The sequence below is a fragment of the Microtus oregoni genome, unplaced genomic scaffold (genome assembly GCF_018167655.1).
Source record: "Microtus oregoni isolate MIOR12 unplaced genomic scaffold, Mior012 000041F_ref0000270, whole genome shotgun sequence".
In the NCBI taxonomy this organism is placed as follows: domain Eukaryota; kingdom Metazoa; phylum Chordata; class Mammalia; order Rodentia; family Cricetidae; genus Microtus; species Microtus oregoni.
Window position 1 is genome coordinate 2,315,254 of NW_024543208.1, and position 23,121 is coordinate 2,338,374.

General features: G+C 35.8%; 1 protein-coding gene across 43 annotated transcripts in view; it reads left to right on the top strand.

Annotated features, from left to right (window-relative positions):
- Window positions 1–23,121, top strand: part of Ptprd (protein tyrosine phosphatase receptor type D) — a 2,219,644-nt gene that overhangs the window by 824,349 nt on the left and 1,372,174 nt on the right. For all 43 annotated transcript variants that reach the window (XM_041632294.1, XM_041632295.1, XM_041632298.1 and 40 more), the window contains exon 6: window positions 12,592–12,630. The gene's annotated coding sequence lies outside the window, so the exon portion shown is untranslated. The remainder of the gene's footprint in view (window positions 1–12,591; window positions 12,631–23,121) is intronic.

A 23,121-nucleotide genomic window follows, 5' to 3' on the forward strand; every position in this document is an offset into this window, starting at 1 on the left:
GTGAGTCTTCCATGCTCAGTGTCTCAATGCTCCACTCTACTGAGGTAAACAACACCTGATTTTTTTTGTAGGTCTTTAGTTACACACACACACACACACACACACACACACACACACACACCCCTCATTTACCATATCATTGTAAAATAAGTTAGATGCCATCTCAGATGTTTGTTCCCTCTTCTCCCCTTTTAGCTCCTATTGCTGCTTTGGATTCTGACTGCCTCAATTCTAAGCATCCACACTAATACCTATTGTTATAGCTCACTGTCAGAACATGGTATAATTTACTTAACACCTCTATGAAGCTTTGTTCTTTGAAAATTGATTTTTTAGTCATAATGGTTGTTTGTGAACATTCATGCAAATTTACAATATTATTTAGTCTATATGAGCTTTACATTTTAAAATTACAATATGATTTATTCTTTCAGAATTTCAGCAAGGGGTAGGGTCTTATGAGTACCTCCACCAACTTCTAAGATGAAATCTAAAACACTAGTGGCCAAGTATCAGGGTCTATTTTTAAGGATTTTAATATTACTTTATTTTAAATGATGTCTATGTGGGGTGTTAATTGAGGAATCCAATAACCATGGAACTGGAGTTATATATAGGTGGTGTGAACTGCCAAATGTAAATGCATGGAACCAAACTCAGGTTCCCAGAGAATGCAGTACAACATACAAGCTCTCAATTGTTAAGTCATCTCTCTAGACCCCAGTTTTTAAAGCATAATGTTAAGAGCAAATGCATCTTTATTAACATACTATGTTCACAAACTCAAGTTTTGAAACCACAATAATCCTCTATGTTCTTCAATAAAGCCTAGATTCAGCAATGAGTGCTAGAAAGAAAATATTCCTTGGCAGACATCCTTGCTGAGATGTCAGGCAGTACATGCTAATCTGTGAACTCCGGTTGTGAATTCAAGCAATAGCCCTTGTATTTTAGTCAATCATAGCTCTTTTGACTAAGTCTTAAGGGAAACAAAATCACACATACTCTCTCTTCTCGAAGACCATTGTTTTGGAATATTTGAACCACTGCACTAACCTTAGAAAAAGGTAAATGATAGATTCAGTCACAGGTTTAATCTGGTTAGTAGTTTTTGTTTGTTTTGTTTTTTTTTTTTTATAACCTGTGGTATGTTCAGTGTCTTTTAACCCCAGCGCCATATTGAATAGGCATAATATCTCATGGCAAGAGTGTGTTGAATAGGTAACCTATGTCATGGTATGGTATCAACCTGTATGTATATTATGCTCTGTGTTATATTGGCTGAACTCTCTAACTCTAAATCTAGGGGTGAATGAGCACAGGAAACCTTTATTCTTAGACAGTTCTTCCTTGAACTCTTCATTTACTTGTTTGAAAGCATCATGAGTCTGTCCAGCAGCTGTTGATAGTTTTATATGTGAAACCCCAGGTAGACTGTGAAATCTCCAGAATGTTCTTTCCTTCTTTTCTTGATACTCCATTAGTGCCATCAGAAATGTCTTTATTTCCTGTTTCTTTGAGCAATAGACATGACCCTGGTGTTCTCTTTCATACTCTTATTCTCTTATTGACAGCTCGGAGGCCTAAAATTGAAAGTTTAGCTCTTTAACCAATTAGACCTCTCGAGCCGAAGGAGAGAAATAAGACAGATTGTAGGTTTTGACTGGGTGTTTTCTTTGTCTCCTAACTTGCTCTGGGCTTTAGACATTTGTTTTGGCAGAATGCATCTCTAGATGTTTCTTCCAACAGTTAGAGGATAAATGCACACTACATCTGACAGAAAAAGATACTTTCAAGGACACCTTGTCTATCTTCATATTCTGAGCTGCTATTTTGCCCATAGTTGCAGCTTCCTGTTGTGCACTGCTGGCAGTTAGATCCTGTGTATTGTGCTGTTCCTCTACTTCTCCCAAGACATCTCTTATCCAATGTCTCATTCAACATTTCACAGTTTCTTATAGCTGAGTTAAGCATCTTATAAAGTACCACGACTGAGACAATGCCAATTTATGTTTCTCAGTTGACGAAACTTTTAAAAATCTCTACTGTTCGTCCTATTTCCTTTTAAGTTCTGTACAGATTCTGGATGTGACTTCTGCTCTGAATCCTGAGGTATTTTTCCCAATGAGCTTATTTTTCCTGCCTTGACAAACCTGCCCCTCTGCTGGTGCCTCTACCATGTGTTCAGTCTTTGAGACCCTTGTACTATGCTTCAGTTAAACACAAACAATTTTAAGGTCTGGTAACATTTCCATTGGTCTTCTACTTTAAATAAATTAAAGAAATGCTTGGCCTGGGGATACTTGTTGTTTCAATTTTTCTTTGCTATTTTACTCTTTAAGATCACAAATTCTCTATTTAGGAAACCTTTGACTTCTCGTTTAATTCATCTTTTTTTCTTTTCACCCACCTTCTCAGTCTCATTCTGAGGCCCAGTTCAAAAACACCAGGGTTTCTTTTAGATCCTCAGAGTGAACTTAATGTCTCATAACAAAGTATTCACGCTTGAAGCTTCTTTAAAAATTGTTTAATCTTTTGAGCTCTATTTTCTCCCTCAATCAAAGAAGATGACTTATTTTCTTTATTAGTGTCTACATTTTAATTTGTTTCATCACTATTAAAACATAGTATACTGTGGTTAAAATTATTCTTTTGATCTTTGATTCACAAATCTAAATATAATTTACACTCCAACTGAATGATAAAGGCTCAGTTGAACTGATACATAATCTAATAAAAATGTTTGAGTTTCACAGGTTTTTTTTTTCTTTAAAGGCTGCTAAGCAGAATAAAACATGGGAGAGAGAGTGTCTTAGTCTCTCTTCTTACTGTTATGATAAAATATCTGGAAGAAAACAACTTAAGAGATAATATAGTTTATTTTAGCTCACAGTTCAAGGGGTAAGATAATGCAGGGGGATGTTGAAGTAACCATTCACACTAGCCATCATCAAGAAACAGCGAAGTCAGTGCATAAATGTTGCTCAGCTCCCTTTCCATTTATGCAGTTCTTGATCTCAGTCGTGTAGTGTCCCACTTAGCAGGAGCACTTCTTCTCACTTCCATGAGCATAATCAATACAATCCTCTGCAGCCAAGGTCAGAGACCCATGTCCCAGATGATTCTAGATGTGTCAGTTTGATTGGCACCATCCCTCAGAGAGAACCAATCTCTAAACGACCTCATCACAATCGATGAAAACTATTGTGCATAGAAAAGAGAAACATTGCAAATTTTAATAAGAGAGATGTCTTGTAGATCAAAGGTGTTTATAACGAAGCTGGAGCCCAAAAAGTAGACAGAGAATACACTGTGACCTGTGGGAAAGATCAACACTCTGCTGTTAGGATTACACTCTTTCAAAGCTTTACTGGGGAAATAAGACCTAATAAGTTTTGCTTGTATGAATTGTGATAAAGATATGTCCGTCTAACCTAAGAGAACACTCAGTTGCCTCTCCCTGCGTGGAAACCGCAGGAAAGGACGGATGCATAGCTTCAGCATTGTCTTTGTACACTTTTTCTCATCTACATCAAATTCTATCCAGACATTGCTCTGGAAGTCCAAATGTTTTTGATAGAGACAGGCAGTGAGAATAGGGAAACTGAACAGAATGATTTTTCCCAAGTTCCCATATCATGTTCTCCATTATGTTTGTGGAAGGGAGGAAATGTTTCTTGCCCTATTTACTTGTTCAGATAGAAATGTAGTCCTTGTTTTGAAAAAAACATAGATTATGAGCCAAATAAGTCAGAATTACCAAATTCATTTTTCAAAATGAATGTGGAAATTGGGTTGTTTGGGGATGCATAGATGAAAAGGAGATTTGGGGATGGAAGAGAAGATGGGGAAGGAGAATCAAGAAAAACTAATACTACTGCCATGTATGCTAATTTTAATAATAAATAAATGAATTAATATTAAAAACAGTACTTTCAAGATTTTCAGTTATAAGACTTACCTCTTATCAAATCTTTGTAAAACCAAATGAAATATACATGGTGCAAGTGCTGAAGAGGTGAAGAGGCTTCCAAAGCAAAGAAAGATTTAACTAGAAAATGTCAGACTAGGCTCTCACCATTACCTAGGTGGATAGGTGGATTCTCAACAGAGAAAAAATTTCTGCTGGAAAATCTGAGTCTGCATCCATTTCTGTGTGACTCTGTATAAACTAATACTTTGTTTGGTTAAATCAGTTTGTCATCCATAGAGGCAAGAATATTATGTCATTATTTCACTTGTTGCATTAAATACTAGGTAGAACAATTTACTCATCAACAGCATGGAGAAAATTGGCCAGGAAATCACTTTGTCTGAAGCAGAATGGAAGCTGCTAAGCACTGTGTGATTTGTGTAACCAGTTGAGTAAGTAAAGATTTACTTAGCAGGAAACTGTTGCTTCCTTGTAAGGCTTTAGGCAACCAATGAAAACCATGGTCTAGTTCAGCACGCTACGCTCTAATAAGGGCAAATATAATGTTTCCATGGGAAACCTATGTGTTATAATGTGTAAATGGAATGTTTGCCATCGACTCATGTATTTGTACACTCTGTCTTCTGCAGATCGTGCTATTTTAAGAGTATGTGTAACCTATAGATCTAGCTGAGGGTGTGGCTAACTGGGGAGCAAGCCTTGAAGTTCATAGCTAGTCCCACCTCCTGCATTGTTGTTGTTTTTTAGTTCACACCTCTGGGTGTGAGCAAGCAGCTTCTATGGCCAAGCCTTGAACTGTTCTTAGAGTTGGGTCTTCCTCGCCTTGACAGACTATACCCTCAAACTGTGAGCCTGCCTATATCTCTACTGCATTCATAGTGGTAACAGAAGTAGCTAATGTTCTCTGCAAACTTTATTTCCATTAGGTTGCCAAGGTGTCCATCTCTGTATTCAAATGACAGATACAGCACAGTGTTGCATCCCTTGCTCTTTTTCATTAGAGTACACGAGGAAAGTTAATTACACCATGATTGAAAGTAGGGGCCCTGGGTTTAAATCCCCTTGCTGTCACATGCTATCTGTGTGACTATAAATACATTGTTCAACAGCTCAATGTCTCATTTTGGGCCCTTTCTATAAATGGGCAGTGGTAACAATAGAGTCAAATATGATTATATAACAGAGTGGGGCCAGTTGTATTGCTTTACTCAGTGAAGTCAGGTAATAGAGAATTAAAAAATAAAAATATTTGATTGATTGTAATTATCATAAAACTTGGTTTATTAAGCATTTTAAAAAATCTGATCCCATAACAATCACTAATAGCACTTTGAAGCCAGAAAGGTAGAATTGTATAGCCTTCTACTCAACATTTTACTACTTCAAAGCAATTAATTCCTAGGGCTAACCATGGCAAGGAACAGGACACTTTTGCAAGCAAAGAGTATTTTTTTCTTATTTCAGGATGTGTCTGAAGTCTTTTTGCATTATTATTATTGTTATTATTATTATTATTTTCGAGACAAGATGTCTCTGTAGCTTTGGTGCCTGTCCTGAAACTAGCTCTTATAGACCAGGCTGGCCTCGAACTCACAGAGATCCGCCTGGCTCTGCTTCACAAGTGCCTAGATTAAAGACATGAGCCGCCACTGCCTGATTGCATTACTTTTAGAATCTCCCATGAACAAAGAAAAAAAAAAAACACAGTGAATCTAACTGGTTATGTTTACTTATTTTGAAATCAGAAACTAAAACATTTTCTCCTCAGGACTCACTCATGAGAACAGTGGGTTAAAGCTTCAAATGTAAAACATTATCATTTGGACAAATTTCAATGCTTCCTCGTCTGCCAGGATTGTCTCCAGGAATGTCATCTCACTGAAAAGTCTTTGTACCTCATTTAGGTATTTGTGAGCCACTTTGTACAACACTGTGCACAGGACTAGCTGCGAACATCAAGAGCTTCATGATTTTTTTTTCTCTGTGTATCTAGTTTTTCCAGACACCTGCATTCCTACTTTTTATAGAGATAAAAACATTGAATTTTCAAGAACTCTCTCCACAGAGAGGTTGAAAAAAAAAAAAAGTACTCGTTTCCCCAATGTGTATTCTCAATGAAATATGTAGAAACTGAATACAAGAGCACTCTCTTTCTCATTATTTTCCATATAACATGGGCACTGTTTTATAGCAGGTGCTAAGGGACTTAGCTCAGTACAAACACACTCTGAAATCCACCAACATTGTTAACAGCCTCAGGGTGCTGTGTTAGACATGCAGCAGATGGAATTGCCTAGAGAAACATGGGCACAGAATTGCATGTTTAAGGGATTTTTACAGTGTTTCCCTCAAACAGAACTAAACATGCCTCAGAAAGAAGTAAGTGGAACAGATTATTAAAGTTATTTTAAAAGCAATGAAACAAACCAGAAAGATGATGATGTGATTACTACAAAATATAGATTGTACAAAACAAAACAACAAACTCTATACAACTTGGCACTTTGTCAAAGAATAAATCACCTGAATTGTTTTATCTTCAGATTATTAAGTTAGAAACAATCATTATTTCTCATGGAAGTTAAAATGAGAGAGAGAGAGAGAGAAAGAGAGAGAGAGAAAGAGAGAGAGAGAAATCACAAGATGACCTCAGAGTCACCACATTGCTCAAGGTGACCCCAGATTACCTATGAGACTCTGAATGACTTCAGGGTCTCTGTGAGAACCTGGATAACCTGACATTCACTCTGAGGCCCTATTTACTCATCAACTTAATATTATTCCTGCCATACCCTTCCCAGGGATTAAATGACAGATGTATTATTCTCTCTATGTTAGAATGAAGATGTAGGTTTTTACACCTGTTGGCTTTATGTGACCTGTTTGGTGATGTGTCCTTCCTTTACTTTGGTAGCCTGGGCCTACTACAATGCTGTGGTTGCAATTAGAACTCAAAGAAATGACATATGATTCACCTGAATGATAAGATTATGATGAGATATCACCAGCACCATGCTGAGACATGAGGTTGAAAGACTGGGTGTGTGAGGGTGCTCTAACACAAGAGAAAGACCGACATTCAGGTGGAAACATGAAGAATTTTATGGTGAAGAAAAGCGTTTGTGTTATATATTAATATAAGAGAGAAAGAAGGAGCTGGTGCAGTGTTATTATAAGTCTTTACAATGATACGGCTGAAATAGATAGGGGTTGCATTCTTCTACCTCCATAAGAATTATCCACCCTTAATTCTGTCTCTGTATTCAAACCTTGTTTCTGCGCTTTTCTTCCTTTCAAAGGAACAGAAATATGAAGAGCTTGCCTTTTCTTAAATATCTAATTTTCTGCTTACCATGCACAGCAGGCACACCTAGGCATGCGCTGCTGTCCCTTGCTAATGACCATGGTGAATTTGTGTTTCTCTGCATCAGAACGAAACAGAGTGAAGAACATTGATTATGTGTGACACTCTCTTGTAGTCTCTGACTTCGCTTCTTTTTAAAATTTCCAATGAGCTTTGTTTATTATGTTTTTTTAAAACATCTATTCATTAGATGTAGCTGATCCCCTGTGTGTTTGTGATAGGATATTATTTTTTCTCCCACATGCTTTGTCTACAACTTTAGTTTTAAGAATGAAGAGTGATAAATCTGTTTCTGTAGTCTCAGCTTTCTATTGAGCTCCAACTGTATGACTAGGTGACTGCAAGAACGCTTGCCCCAGAGAAGCAATAGTTTCTTCAAACTGCTCTACCAAATTCTAGGAAGGTTTTACCTAAATTAACAACATCACCCCCCTTATTGGAGAATTTATTTTCTTCCATATCTTCAACTTTCTCAGAATAAAAAAAATTAAATTATTGTCAATTGACCTTCACATGTTTGTCAAATGTTCATATTTTTTACGGCATAAATATATAAAAGGTGGATGGCATATGCACATTGTGGTACCTGTGCTTTACCCTGTATGGGATGGACATTCTTCATTGAAAGAAGTACATGATTTTCCCTGAGAAAGCCGAGAATTTGTACTAGTGAGCTTATGGCCCATGCATTTCTTGTTCCTAGTAAAATTATTTGTTCTTGTGTTGCCAACAATCAGTGAAACAATGGTGCAGTTACATTAACTTCAAACAAAAGCAACCTAGAAACAAAGGTGCTAATTGCAAGAGGAAAAATGTAATCACTTCCAGATAACAGTTTCTATTGAACAAGAGACCACAAAAATTCCAAATTTCTGTGTGTTTATCAGAGTCTTATACAAATTTCAAAGAGTGAGTCCAACAAAAAAGATAAAGAAAACAATGAGTAATAATAGGATTTTACAGCTTGCAGTTCACTTCTAACGGCCTCCTGAACACGATGAACACATTTAATAAAATTTACTTCTCTAGAAAAAATATATATAGTTTTAGGCTATTTGTATTCTTCAAATGTACATTGATATCTTATAAAATTGACCAATGCTGGGTTATAAAACTAATTTCAAAATACTTCAGAAAAATGACCACTATTATATAAAAATTAACTTATGCTAAAAACTCTCCAGACATGGAGAACTTTTTTTTTTTTATATATTTTTTTAGTTTTTCCGAGACAGGGTTTCTCTGTAGCTTTGGAGCCTGTCCTAGCACTAGCTCTTGTAGACCAGGCTGGCCTCGAACTCACAGAGATCCACCTGCCTCTGCCTCCCGAGTGCTGGGATTAAAGGCGTGTGCCACCACCGCCCGGCCATGGAGAACTTTTCAAGCACCAATCTGACAATATTTGGACACACACACAAATTTAAATGCAATGTTCTATGAGCATAAAATCATTAGGAGAGAGAACCAAAGCTTCGTGCACACGGTTGTGGGACAAAGGAGGTAGAAACTCAATATGAGCATGAGTCTCAAGAAGTTACAAAGAACACAATACATGTAGCCAAAACACAGAAAAATAGAAGGTATATCAAACATAGGCAGTAACAAAATGAAATATGTTCTAGAGGACCTGCAGAGCATTCTGTATATAGATGCAGTTCTACAGCTAATCACTTGGCTTCATCTTTGAGGTATTGTATCGAATCCTAAATATTAATACAAATAATCACGTGGATAAACAGTAGAAGTGGGAGAACTTGATTCAGCCATACACATATGTGACAGTTGTGTAGCTTGGTCTTCTTGCGAAACACCTAACAGTGTACAGAAGCCATTGATAACTTCACTCCTGGCTTTTGGGACTCTAGTCCTCATATTAGATTGCTTTGACCAGCCTTAATACATGTGGAGGTACCATGTTTGGTTGATAACCATAATTATCTCCCCTTTCTCAACAGAAATGAAGGAGGAGTAGATGGCTCGAGGGAGGCAGAAAGGAGGTGGTGGGGAGGGACCCGGGGAGAAGAGGGAGAGGAAATAGTGGTGTGGCTGTAAAGATAAATGAATAACTAAATATTAAAAAATAAAACTTTAATAAATAATTTTATCATGAACACTTAGTTTTGAACAATAGAAAATGAATGGCATTTTATGTATGAATGAGAAACAGAAAATAAAAATGCAATGCTCGATGACATAAATGATACTTCACATGAGAATGAATACATTGAAAACTAAAAAGCCTCCATATAGACATTCTTCTACATTACTGGGATACATCGAGTGATCAACAGTGAAAGGCAAGTCATGGAGAGATACTCAAAGTCATAAGTCTCGCAAGAGCTCAATGCTCTACATATCTAACCAACGTAAAATAACGGTGTTCAGAAATTCTGCGTCAAAAGTGTATTTGAGCACAAATTTCTCTAAGAAATATATAAGAATAAATAGAGAAATTGTTCAATATCACTTTATTTTAGTAAAGGGTAAAATGAAATCAATGATGTAGGACTGTTATGTATAATATATATATATATATATATATATATATATATTATACACATCTTTTAAAAAGACACAGGTGCTAGATAAAGTAGAGAAATGGCAACCTTTATGAATTGTTGGCAAACATTGAAAACATGTAGTTACTACATAAGAGTTTGCCTTTTCCTCAAATAGTTAAATGCTATCCTAAGTTTATATGCATGGGTACTGAAATTCTGAACATATTGAAAACTTATTCATAGTTGCTATATTTGTAACAGCTCCAGAGTAAAAACAATCAAAATGTCCTCCTCTAATGATGGAAAAGCAAAGGTACAATAATAGTCGGTGGGATATTCTTTAACCATAAAAGAAAGAAAGTTTCACTGCATGCTGCCTTTGACAGATCCTGTGAGCCTTGTGCCATGGTGTGAGCCAGACACAAATCTCACGGCCTCGTAGAGGCAGTAATAGAGGAAGGGCCCTAGTCCACTTCCAATCAGCACATGTTCATGTGATATTTGAAGAATATTGTGGAACTTATAGTGTTCCGTGCACAACATGGTGACCATACTACAAACAACTTGTTTGAAGCGTGAATTACAGTATATAAAATATATCACAATAAAAATCACACGTCTTGATGAAGAAAATTGCAAAGCCTGGTTTTGTTAAATATGAAGATATTTCAAAATTACATTATGTAAAATGGCAAAATTCAGGATAGTAGAATGCACAGAGGTCTAGGAACAGAGCGCAGCATTCATGGGCATTTGGTTTTGGAAAATCGACAATTTGGCATTTTGAGAAAATTTTGTTTATCCAGATAAAATATAATAAAACTTCACCCCAACTCACAGTATTCAAAACATAAATGTCAGGTAGACTGGATTACATATGAAAGGGAAAAGAATTTAGCATGTTTTGTGTTTTTTTCTTATGGTAGAAATAGGGAAGATCTATGTGATCATTTTATATTACAATACTAAGAGAATTTTTTTTTAAAAAAAAAGATGGTTCAAAATAAGTGTTGATATGTTGAGTAAAGGAGCAAGCCATGTAATCCATACTTTTACCAATATAGGGGAATTTATAAATTTTTGATAATCACTCATGGAACTATGACAGGTCAGTGGAGCTCAAGGACTAGGATATTTCACAAATATCCTAAGGCAGAGATTCAGCCTTGGGTTAACCCTTTGGTTTTAATCACTTGGAGACCAAAACTAGGGTAAAAAAAAATGTATGCAAACACATATCAATATATTATCTATGGTCTATTGACAGTATGCATCACTATGTAATGTTATATGATACATTCTAATCTTTGCCACTACTTGGCAGTAAATAGTCTATTTTCCATGTGGAATTAAAGTGTTCATGTGCATCTAAGGCATTCAAATCCACTACATGTACTGTATCTGGTTCCATGAGCACAGAGCCAGCCATAGACTTCTGTGTTGGCCCCTTTCCAGATCGCATGGGAGGTGCTCATGGATACTCACTTTGTGATTACTTTCATACACACACACACACACACACACACACACACACACACACACACACACACGTTACATAGATGCTACTCTATTGCAACTTGGAATTCACAAAAATAGCTAACTGAAAATATGAGAAGAAAACCAAAATAACTCATAGCCTACATGCTTTTTGTATGACACAGCCTGTCTATTTTACACAATAAAGCCAAACTGGAACCTTTAGTGAGCCCAGGTATAATCCAGGAGCCTGTATATGAATATAATAGTGAGTTTGAAGAAAGTCTTGAAAGCTTCACTTTGCCACCTTTTAGCTAACTAGCATTATGATAGTTATCCTGACAAACTAGAAATAGTCTTAGATTACCTTTCTGATGATAAGCTATAGACATATGTTCATTTATACATATACAACCAGGCAAAACAGTGTTAACATCTTGTCTCATACATTGTATCCTCCATTCCCTTTTACAGGAATGTTTTCTTAATATTCAATATCTAAGCCTAAACTGATTTCCAAGGCAAAATGAAAAGGCTCCCATCAAATGTTTTAAAAATGAGCTCCTGTGTTTTGTAATAATAATGGCTGGAAGTCCAATATTTCTTCTCAAACACCAAGGCAGGGAGCCATATTTACAAAAGGCCTCTCTGTTTGCCGTTTCCTTCACACAAGACAACATTGATAAAACCTTTGCACCCACAGCAGGTGCCAGGCCTTCTCCGGGGAATTTCTACTGCCTTGATACTGCCTTTTATTTGGACTTCAAACACCTTTGAAATATAAAGGCTGATTTAAATACCATTTGAAAATTTAAAGCCTTTCTTTTATTTTGTTAAAATGCCTTCCTTGGATTTGCTTTGCCCAAATGAATCGGTTCTATAATTAATTACTGTCCTATAGTCAGCAAAGACCTGGAAATGCTAGAGACTAGAAAGTGACGTCTTGGTGTGTTTCACACTCGAGAAATTAAATGTGTATGCTAAATATTGACAAATGTAAAATGAATTTAATAACAATCTTGCTACTTTTGAGAATAAGATCATTTACCAGATGATTTTGTGGTCATTTGAATAATTGGAAAATGTTTTCCTTAGCTGGACTATGTTCTTACACTGCTGACTAGAATTGGACAAAAGGAGGTTAATTAAGTATGTTTTAAGTAAAAACTTATCTTTATCTAGCAAATGATTTTCAAAGTTACTCCTTTAGTTTGCAGTATTTGTGAAGCTGATGTGGAATTATAACATTGGATTTCCTTTAAAAACAGACAATTAAAACCCCTTGTTTCCCCTTCTCTTTGTTTTCCTTACATCAGGCTTGGACTCCTGGACTGTCTGCCGACTTCAACTGTCTGGTGAGTTTTGTTCTGTTCTGCTCTGTTTCGCTGGTCCTTCTGGAAACCTTCTCATATTTTAATTACTTTCTAATCATCATTATAAGATGTTTTTCGTCTCACTTAAGCCTCAATCACGTAAAAAAAAGTTTTTCTGATTTTTATTTACTGAGGTTTAATCTTAGAAGGCCAAAGTCAATTGCTTATTAAAGGTCCTGTGATGTGCTTAATATTGGTGCTTGGCAGTTAACCTCATGGGTCAGGAGAGCATCCCAATCAAGGGCAGCAATGGAACACACAATTGAGAGACTTTGATTGGAGAGGGCTCAACTAGGGATCACTATTATGCATGATATGCCTGAAATTTTAAGATAGCTCAAATTAATTTAAAAAGATACAGCCACAGAAAAGGTGATACAATAACCAAACTTTAAAAATATTTTTCATGTTAGAGTTGTAAAGTACTGAATGCACTATGCTTTTTTGCACTGAAACTCTTGAAATTCTTATAACATTTACCTACCAAATCAATTAAAGACAAGTAAAGGTGTTCTGTTTCATCAAAAATGGAATTACTGCAAAAGATTTTTTATTTAGTTAGATATTTATCTGTATATCTGTACAACTACATGATATTTGTATTGACCCCAGTCAGGCTTTTCAAATAATATTCTCATTCAAATATATATTCAGACCTTGCCATACTTTAAACTTGTTTAATATTATTGTATTATAAAATATTGTATTGTATCTTATTAATATTCTTAAATCTTTATGGTTCAAAGTCTTGTGTGCTCTAGAGTTCCTCTTTCTCCTCACTTTTGCAGGGACACTTCGTGAAATGTCAGGGGAATTTCCAATTGGGTTGTAGAGACAAGCTCTGTCCCTCTATGAACTGAGTTCCAGTGAGAAGTCTGGGAGTCCAGTCTCTTTGTGGTGGTCCTTTATTTTTTATTCAGAATTGGTTTTAGGCTTTCTAGATGAACGCCTTTCATGTGTTCATCTAAATAGTCACCTAGCCATTTCTTTTCTATGGTGTTTCCAGTCTCCACAGTCCACCCAAGCGCTGAGGCAACCTTGTTGAGCACACACTACTTAAGGTAAAACAAAGAGAATTACAGTGAACAGAGACATTTCAAATAATACGGAAGTTCATGTCACTTCTAAGAGCTTTTGGATCATACCTTCCCAAAGGGAACTGTGCTTTCTCACTCCTCTTCTTTTATTGTATTTATTGAGCTATACATTTTTTCTCCACTCCACTCCCTTCCTCCCCCTTTCCCCTTCTACTCTCTCTTGTGACATCCATGCTCCAATTAATTCAGGAGATCTTGTTTTTCTTCCTCTTAGGTAGATTCATGTATGTCTCTCTTTGTTGTCTAGGTTCTCTGGGGTTGTGGACTTAGGCTGGGTTTTCTTTGCTTTATGTCTAAAAGCCACTTATGAATAGGTCACATATTATATTTGCTTTTCTGGGTCTGGGGTACCTCACTCAATATGTTTTTTAGTAGATCCATCTATTTGCCTGAAAATCTCAAGATGCCACATTTTTTTTTTAATCCCTTCAGTTAAGGGGCTTCTAGGTTGTTTCCAGGTTTTGGCTATTACAAATCATGTTGCTAGTAAGATCCTCTTTTATACCTGTGTATGAATATTCCATTGGGATCAGCAACTTTTCCCAGGAGATCCTGCTTGAGTTATTTCTGTCCTCTTTGTCTCCTGTCTCTAAGCCTCATGAGATTAATAAACAAATTATCATTAAGAACCTTTCTGCATTTCATTCTGTCCACAGCAAAGATAAGCTGGTCATGGCTACACATAACAGATTGTCAGTCTGCCAATATTTACTGGTCATTGGTAGAATCTGAATGCCCTTTGGTTAGGATTATCTGGAAAATTGTTGACAGAAAAATGAGTAATGAAAAGTTTGGAGTTACTAGAAGCATATATCAAAAAGAATAAGTTAGTATAATTTTTATCAAATTTTCAATGTCCTGGTACCACTCCCTACCCAGGACGAGGATGAAGAGTCATATCTTAATTTCCTTACAAATAGAAAGTCTATTTCAACTTTTACTGGGAGGCAGCATCTTACAGACAGCAGAAAGTTTTGTTTTCCTGTTCCCATTATATCAAGTAAGAGAATCCTTGTTTTTTTTTTTATTTTATTTTTTTTCTAAACCTTTTGTAGGACACAAGAAGTAGAGCTGGGATATATAATGCTTCTTCTTCTGAGTTACACACCTCCATTTAAGTAATGCAGATGTTCTCAAGCTGCTAGGTCAAGATGAGGATTATTCTGGATTTTCCTCTTTTACCTCATTTGTCTTAATTAATCTTCTTTTAATAAAACTGGGAGCCTACACAGCTATATCACATACTTTCCCATCATGTTTCCTACCAGGGTACTGCTTGATATTCAGTATTATCCTGCTTATTTGGAGGTAATCTTCCCTCAGTACACGACAGGAACCTTGAAAGTTAGTCATATATTGCGTTTCTTCCCTCACTTTAGTAATTTTACTTCTATTTACATTGCTGTCTTCCATGTCTATACCTATAGCCATTCTTATTCATTATGAAATGCATTATGAAAGGTAAATGGAATTCCCATTTCTCCTGGGTGACTTGATAGTTTTCAATATTGTAGTTTCGTTCCTCTTCTGATCATTTTTATTTTCAGGAAAACAATGTTCATCATTTTATCTAAATCAACTACTACTACTGATTCTAGAGTATTGTATGCACAATTCTTTCACAACAAGTTCACAAATTTGATAAGTAAGTTATATCACATACTTTTTGCTAACTGCAGTACACTTGAACTCATTGTTCTATGCTTAGTCGCTCTTGAAAAAATTATAAATTGACTATCTTATTTTAAATATCAAGATTAAATTTTCATTTCCATAAACTTTCATTTCCATTAAGTTTGCTTCAGTAAAGTTATGACTAGCAAAGCAAGTAGCAGTATGAAGCCAGTGAAGACGGACAGCATTACCTGTAAAGTACAAACCCCAGCAGTTCTGGGATACATCTGAGAATATGGAAAGTAATAATACAAATTAGGTGCATTAGAATAAACTCTGGTCAGGCCGTATAGTCCTCAAACTAAAGAATAATCGGTACTCTGGGACCAACCATCAGCAAAAATATATTCCTTTCAATATTCATTTATGTAAGGTAAGCTACTTAAAGCTTATGATTCACTGATTTCATGCCTTTGTGTGTGGCTGCAGTAATTTGTTCCAATTCATCAATTTTATTTTCTGCACCTGGAGACTGAACCTTTAAAGAGGTCAAAATAATAACATGCACAGTGGTGGACAGCTGAGTGGATGTTTTTAAGACCTCGGTGGGAATCAGGTGTGGTTGGTGCACCTTCTAGTATAATTTTGACAGCAGCATGTTTTGTACTGTCTTAGTGATGGGGAAGAGAAAGCTGGAAAGGATCCATTATCTGTTTCAGTCACAGGGGTGATGGAATAAGATTCAGAGATTCTATCTGAGTCCTAATTCCAAGGACTAAGAAGATGCACCTCTCTCAGAGTCTCAGTAAATCTAATCCTCAGGGTGCCTCAAAAGCAGCCCTGATCTGTGAGCCTTGAGAAAACTAAAACATGATTGAATAAAAAGAAATTTCACTCACTGGACTTTCACTGTGCTTACAAATTGGGGCAACTCTTTTTAAATCCAGAGAGCGTTGCCACAGTTCTCTCAGGTTTTGAAACATACATCTCTGTGCTCTATATATGTAAAGCCATAGGCCTAATTAACATAATCAGCCAAATTGAACCCATCACAACACACTACTTTCCGAGTCAAATCGTAGGAATTAATAGAAACTTCTTTTTATCATTCAGACTCTCAGATTTATACGTAAACTTTATGTAAGTTTGGCCATCTTGTTGTCATTTCTGTTACAGTACCGCTGGCAATTTTCAACCCACATTCATATGGTTAGACTTAGTCATGAAATTTCCTTCAAATCAAATGAAATATTCAGTTGTAGCATTAAATTTTCCAAGAATTGAGTATTGTCTCTCATTTATGAGTTTGAAATAAGATTTCTTTCCTTAAGCCACAATGTGTTGATGTTTTAGAGAATTCTTTCTTCAAAAACTTAACTGTCTAGATTTTGTAGCTTTAGCTTCCAGGCACTTCTCTCAATTTGAGTCCTGAGTTCAAATCCCAAGACTGTAGGAATAAGATAAGATAAAAACTTGGTGTTAAGTTCCACTGTCTTTTCAAATGTGTTTGTGGGGGGGTGTACAGATTAGAATAAATGAACCAATTAGGCCCACTTCACAGTTGTGAGTGGACACAGATGTGGAAATACTTAGGATAATTTAAATTAACAAGTATTTTTTTATTAGTTAGTATGTGATCTTGATGCAAATATCCATTCTATGCGTATAGACCTTGTATTTAGAACAAAGAGAAGAGTCACCTCAGTATGTATGCGTGGATTTTCTCATGTTTTCAAACTATATTTAATAATTATTTGTACAAATATTCTGATAAGGTTTGGGAAATGCTATTTAAAAGGATACTAGAGATGACCCTATCTTTATGGTCCTTTATGTCTTCTGTATAATTATATTATTTTACTTATTTTATAATTTAATTTACTTTTTAAATGTCTGGGTATTTTGTCTGCATACATTTCTGCAGAATGTGTGTGCCTGGTGACTGAATAGACTAAAATAGCGAATAGGATCCCCAGAAACTGAAGATACACACCATGAACAGCCAGTAAGTACTGGAAACTGGACCTTGTTCCTAGGGAAAACACTAAGCCATCACTCTCCCCCTAATTGTTACTATTTTAATTTCTAGCTAGTAAAATTATGGTCACTTTCCATGGATATTTTGTGGAGTCCTTTGCTAAGGTAGCAGGTTACTGCAAATCATAATGTTATGTGTGATCACACAGGCCTTAGTTTACCTCCTTTCTCTGAGTCTCAATGGAGACTGACCCAAGACCTCTCCTTTGGTGAGTGAAAAGGTCTGCATAAGCACTTCTCCTTTATTTTTCGATATTCAAACAATTACATTTGATTTTCACCCTGCAGATAGGTGAGTGATGGGGTAACACATTGCCAAATAAAAGTGGACATGAAGTCATCTCATCGTTTGTGTGCAAATGGGAAGCAACAGCGTAGCAGCCTCTGCCACACTGGAGCTTGTAGAGACACATTAGTTTGAGATGCCACAGCTACTGGAAGAGATGGAAGACAGTTGCTATGGAGAGTCCCACTTCCATAGCCAACATTAGGAGCCAGGATCAAGGGAACTGCCTTTGCTTGTTTTGCCTTTGTCAACAGTGTATAGCTTGCTGACACCAATCAAAGAGAACTAGAGCGATGGTCACTACAGCATTGCTGTAACTCTGGGGTAGAGAAAGCTGCTCCCTGAAATACAGTTTTACAATTCTGCTTTTGTGTTAAAACAATTTTTTTATTGATCTAACCAAAATTTTTGGGGGACTATATATTTGGAGCCATAGCACTCAGTTTAAAACCTTCAACAAAACTGTAGAAAATTCTGCATTAGTCCTCACCAGAGTGAACATGTGAAATAGGTAACGTGGACTCATCTCTAATGAAAAAATGATCTGTTTTCTTGTAAAAAACATAAACCTCTTTTGGTAATAATACTTTTAGTTCACCTGTTTAAATATCACAAAGTAACAATGCTAAAGGAATCTAACAGCCATTTCCTCAGTTAGAGAGACAACGTTCCTGGATGCATAGTTTCGGTGCCATGCTCAGCTCGCTGTGCTCGACATCTCCCTTGCTTGTTCAAATGACCTGCGAAGACACCACCTCATATGTGTTTAGCTCTTTGCTTTTTATAGTGGAAATCTCTCTGTGCTGTTTTTAAGAGCCATCCTAATTTAAATGCCACCAACATGTCCAAAGAGTGTCACTTCTACAACAGATAATTAGTTAAACATAACCTCTTTCCTTCACACATAGGACTGGAGATCAAAAATAATTGTATACAATTACCTGGAATTGAAAGATTTAAATTTATTGCTAAGGAAGGGGCAAAAACAAATTATGCCTCATAAAGCATCGTGTCAATCATTAGCATCCGCTGTCGCAGTCAAGGGATGTTAAAAGCTACCTCTCTAGTGCTGGTTCCTCTTTTATGAACAGAGCCGCTGCATCAGGGTTTCACTGTGACCGAGATGTCACATCCCCACAAGAAAACCCATCCAGGGAGCATCTGCACTTTTGTTAACCTATTTCACCTTCTGGATGGATACTAAAAATGTTCCTCAAGGCAGCATATTCCATTTAGGCAACACAATAGCCTGTGACTAGACCTCCCTGGTACTGGACAAGCCTTGCTCTGTGCCCCTGCTTTATTTTTGAGGATGGTATAGACACACCTACTAAATATCCAAGCTGCATTTGAAGCATGCCAATATTTGAGTGAAATCAGAGTGTCCTTTCTTTGTAAAGTGAAACTATCTTTTAATTTCACCATTTAACATAGAACACTAAAGAACAATTTTACTACAATGAAGAATAGTTTTAGTAAACCTGTTGGTGTTATCTGTATACTGTTAATACATTGAAGAAAAAATCTTTGGTAAATTGAACTTGGAATCCCCTGTGATTTTTTTTTATTTCTGTGTTAAATCATGCCAATTTTTTCTAAGTGTTCAGAAGACCAGAAAAATTCTCTTAATAGCTTTTCTTTGAAAATCTCAAGTGGCTTTGCTTGTTCTTGTCTGCTTGTTATTCCACCTCGTCCTCATTAAGTCCTTTCTGCTCCAGATTATTGTCAAAGAGTTCCCATAGGTTACACATACTTGAAAAACTCTGCAATTTGTAGCTTGTACTCTTGTAAACTTCTAGTTATCTTCCTGCTGGTCTTGAGAAGGTTCCAAGACTGTCGTCTCCATTTTAGATTGTTTTTCTTTCATCAGAATTTCATTTAATGTTTTGTAAGGTTGGGAATGAAACCCAGGGCCTCCATGAGTTATATCCTTAGCTCACTTTATCATATGATCTCATATTAAGTATATTAATACTAAAATATGCAGATTATTTAAATTATGATTCATGAAAAAACTTATAGACTATTATAGCATCTTCCTGGAGATGTAACCAAACAATGGCAGGTTAGGTAGTTAGGATAAGCTTCCAGGGAAGTACACAGAGTAGCTGATTATTTGCAACAGCAACAAGACGTTATTTCATAAGGTTCACACTCAAACAGTGTCTTGTGGTTTGAGTAGAGTAAGTTTGGAGCTTTGTGAGGGGCTTCATTCATAAGCTATCCTCAACCACAGGTGACTGGAGGTTGCCTTACCTAATGGAAGATTTAACATTTCCCTGCTTATGGCTGTTGCCACCAGAAATGGCCTCACTCGGCACTCTCTCCATGTTTCTAAGATCTTACAGTCACTTGGAAATTTGTGCTGGTTCCTAGAGATGGAAGGTATGTGAAAGACAGTAATTTAATCATTGTGTAGACTTGAGAATCAGGTCTCTATGGGTACAGTGAAGGTGAATATTGGGATTTCTAAGAAAGCTATAAAACAATGATTCTTGGCATTATATGATATATCACTGCTTTATTCAACAGCCATGCACACTGCCGACGAAGCACAGTGGAAATTTCCCACACCTAGTTCCTACAAAATCAAAGGATAGGTTATTCTTTGATAGGCATGGAATGTCAATCTTCTCACTCAACGCATATGAAATTCTCTTGAATATGTCTGTGTTCCTAAAATACATCTCCTACAAGAGCAGGGTTAGCAAAAGTTACAACTATAGGAGATAGGATGGTTTTTAACCCTATTATCATTTCAAATGAATTATTATCTTTTATGAAATGTACCAAAGCTAGAGAAATGGCTCAGCAGTGAAGAGCACTGACTGCTCTTCCAGAGGTCCTGAGTTCAATTCCCAGAACCTACATTGTGGTTCACAGCCACCTATGATGATATCTAGTGCCTTCTTCTGCAGAGCACTGTATACATAATAAATAAATAAATCTTTAAAAAATATATACCAAAGATCCTTGAAGTGATGTTTGCAATAAAAAATTTTAAAAAAATTTAGTGCTAAAATCTTCTCGAATAGTTCTTTTTCTAAAGTAAAATACTCCATGGGCATTTTTTTTATCAATCTATCAACATGTAGATGGATAATTATGAATATTACTGACTTTTGAAATGAAATAAAAATATTGTGTAAAGCAAATATTTTAAACTTTAAACTTCAGGCTTTTTCATGGTACCTCCTGGAGACTTTGCATGGCTCACTTTATTAATAAGTAAGATACTTCTAAATTATTTGTTTAAATCTTGCCTGGCATGCACACTTCAAAGGTTTACATAAGATGTAAGATTTCTGTTATTACCTGTCTAGCTAATGTCTTCATTCAGCATCCGAGCTCCTTAAAGTGATTCATAACATCATTTCAGTAGTAATTTTATTAATGTTCACCTCAACGCAGAGCATAACGATGAGTGTGCATCAGATAATTGAGAATGTGGTAAGGATTCATGCTGCATCAATATCCTTACTTTTATTTTTCTACAGGGAATATTACAAAGCATGACATCATCATTCTAGGATCCTGATGTCAAACTGATACAGGCATTAACGAAATTGTACTAGCCACTTTCCTGGTAGCATCACTGCATTTAAGGAAAAATACGTGTTTCCTCTTTCCACTTGCCAAGGGTGATATATGATGTTAAAAAAAATCAGCTGTGATAATGAAAAGAAATCAAATCTCTAGTTGGCTATCATTTACTTCTTGAAAGTAAAGTTCTATATTTCAAGTTTATTGCATCATAATCTTGTTCTGATCGATTGTTATTTAGAATGAATTTTCACATAATTTTATTTATATGATCCAGACCCTTTTTTTATTTGCCCTGTTGAAAAGCATAATCTTAAGGCATCTGATTTATGTTAACATTATTTTTTTCTATTTAGTGGATAATTTTATAAAATAAAATCTCAGACATCAATTTTAAAGCTATTCCTAATCCTCCGTAGCAAGTTCCCATATGCTTAGGATTCCCCACTGTTACAGTGCAGTGAATGAAGCCAGATTTTCTCAGTAGGGATGATTTACATGGTAGAAATTTATGTATAAACATTGTGTTCAGCATTTAAAGTTACTGTGATAAATTTCAATTCATCGCAGCGAACAGTCATTCTGCATATGCCCAGTACATCCCCAAACTTTAAAAACTGTGTCCTGATTTCAGATTTCCCTTTCATGCCCTTAAGGTATTGGTATTTTAAAATATGAAGTGATTTGTTATTTTTTTTTTTTCTACTTTACGAGACCTGGATAGAGGTGGGCGGTCCTTGGGCTTCCTACAGGTCAGGGAACCCTGATTGCTCTTCAAGCAGATGAGGGAGGGGAAGTGATTTGTTATTGATTTATGCATTTAAAAAGCTGAAGTGAAGATATAGAAACTTCTTAATAAATCTTGAAATTTAGTTGTAACGAGGTACACCAAATGGTTGCTTCTGGAATTTTCAGTGAAATTTTTAATATTGTTGTGTCTCTAATTTGTCATCTGTAAAATAAGCAGTATGCAAAATTTATTCCCAATGATGGGGATATCTTTTAGATGAAAAGTCTCACCCCTTTCCTCTCTTGGTATTTTGGTAAATGGGATATTGACTGACATTCTCATTAAATTTCACATAAGATCTGATGTTTATGTTACTTATTACAGTCTGATGGCTTTTGTCAAATGTTTCTGCTGTGGCCGAAAATTCATATACGCCATGTCCTATTTATCTTTCTAAAGAAAATAGCTAGTTATATTTTTAAACAGAATATTAAAAGATACCTCAGCTTATTTTTACTCTGAAAACTAAGTGTTTCATGGACCTCGTACAAACATTTTCTTCTTTCCCTTTTCCTGTGCAATAGAAAAGAACAAACACCTTTAAACTAGCCACAATTAGCCCCAATGTTCAGTTCACCATAATTAAACATAATGTTTTAAGAAGTCATTTTTGGAGAATATGTGCTTATTTTCGAAGGGAAAGAGACATGGTCAGTTATTTAGGACACTTACTGTCCTTCCAGAGAATCTAGATTTTGTTCCCAGCACCCACATGGCAGTTATTAATGAGTTTTGATGGTTACATTATCGTTATAGCTTCCTTGAGCACTGAGCACAGGTAGTGCACAGATGAACATGCAGACAAAATACCCACTCATGTGAAAATAAAAACAAATAAATCTTGGTAAAATATGTTTTAAAAGTCTTTCAATTATATTTTTTATTAATTTTCTGACTTCTCTGATATGTAGTCCATATAGTTAAAGAAATTTATAAATTTTATTTATCTATTTCTTCTTTAATTCATCATTTATTAATTAGTTGTTTAATATCTATGAGTTTAATGTGTTCATTAAAATTTTGGTGTCAATTATAAGCTTTATTACATTATAGTCACATGGAAATCATGGAATTGTTTCAATCTTTCTGAAATTTTACAGATTTCT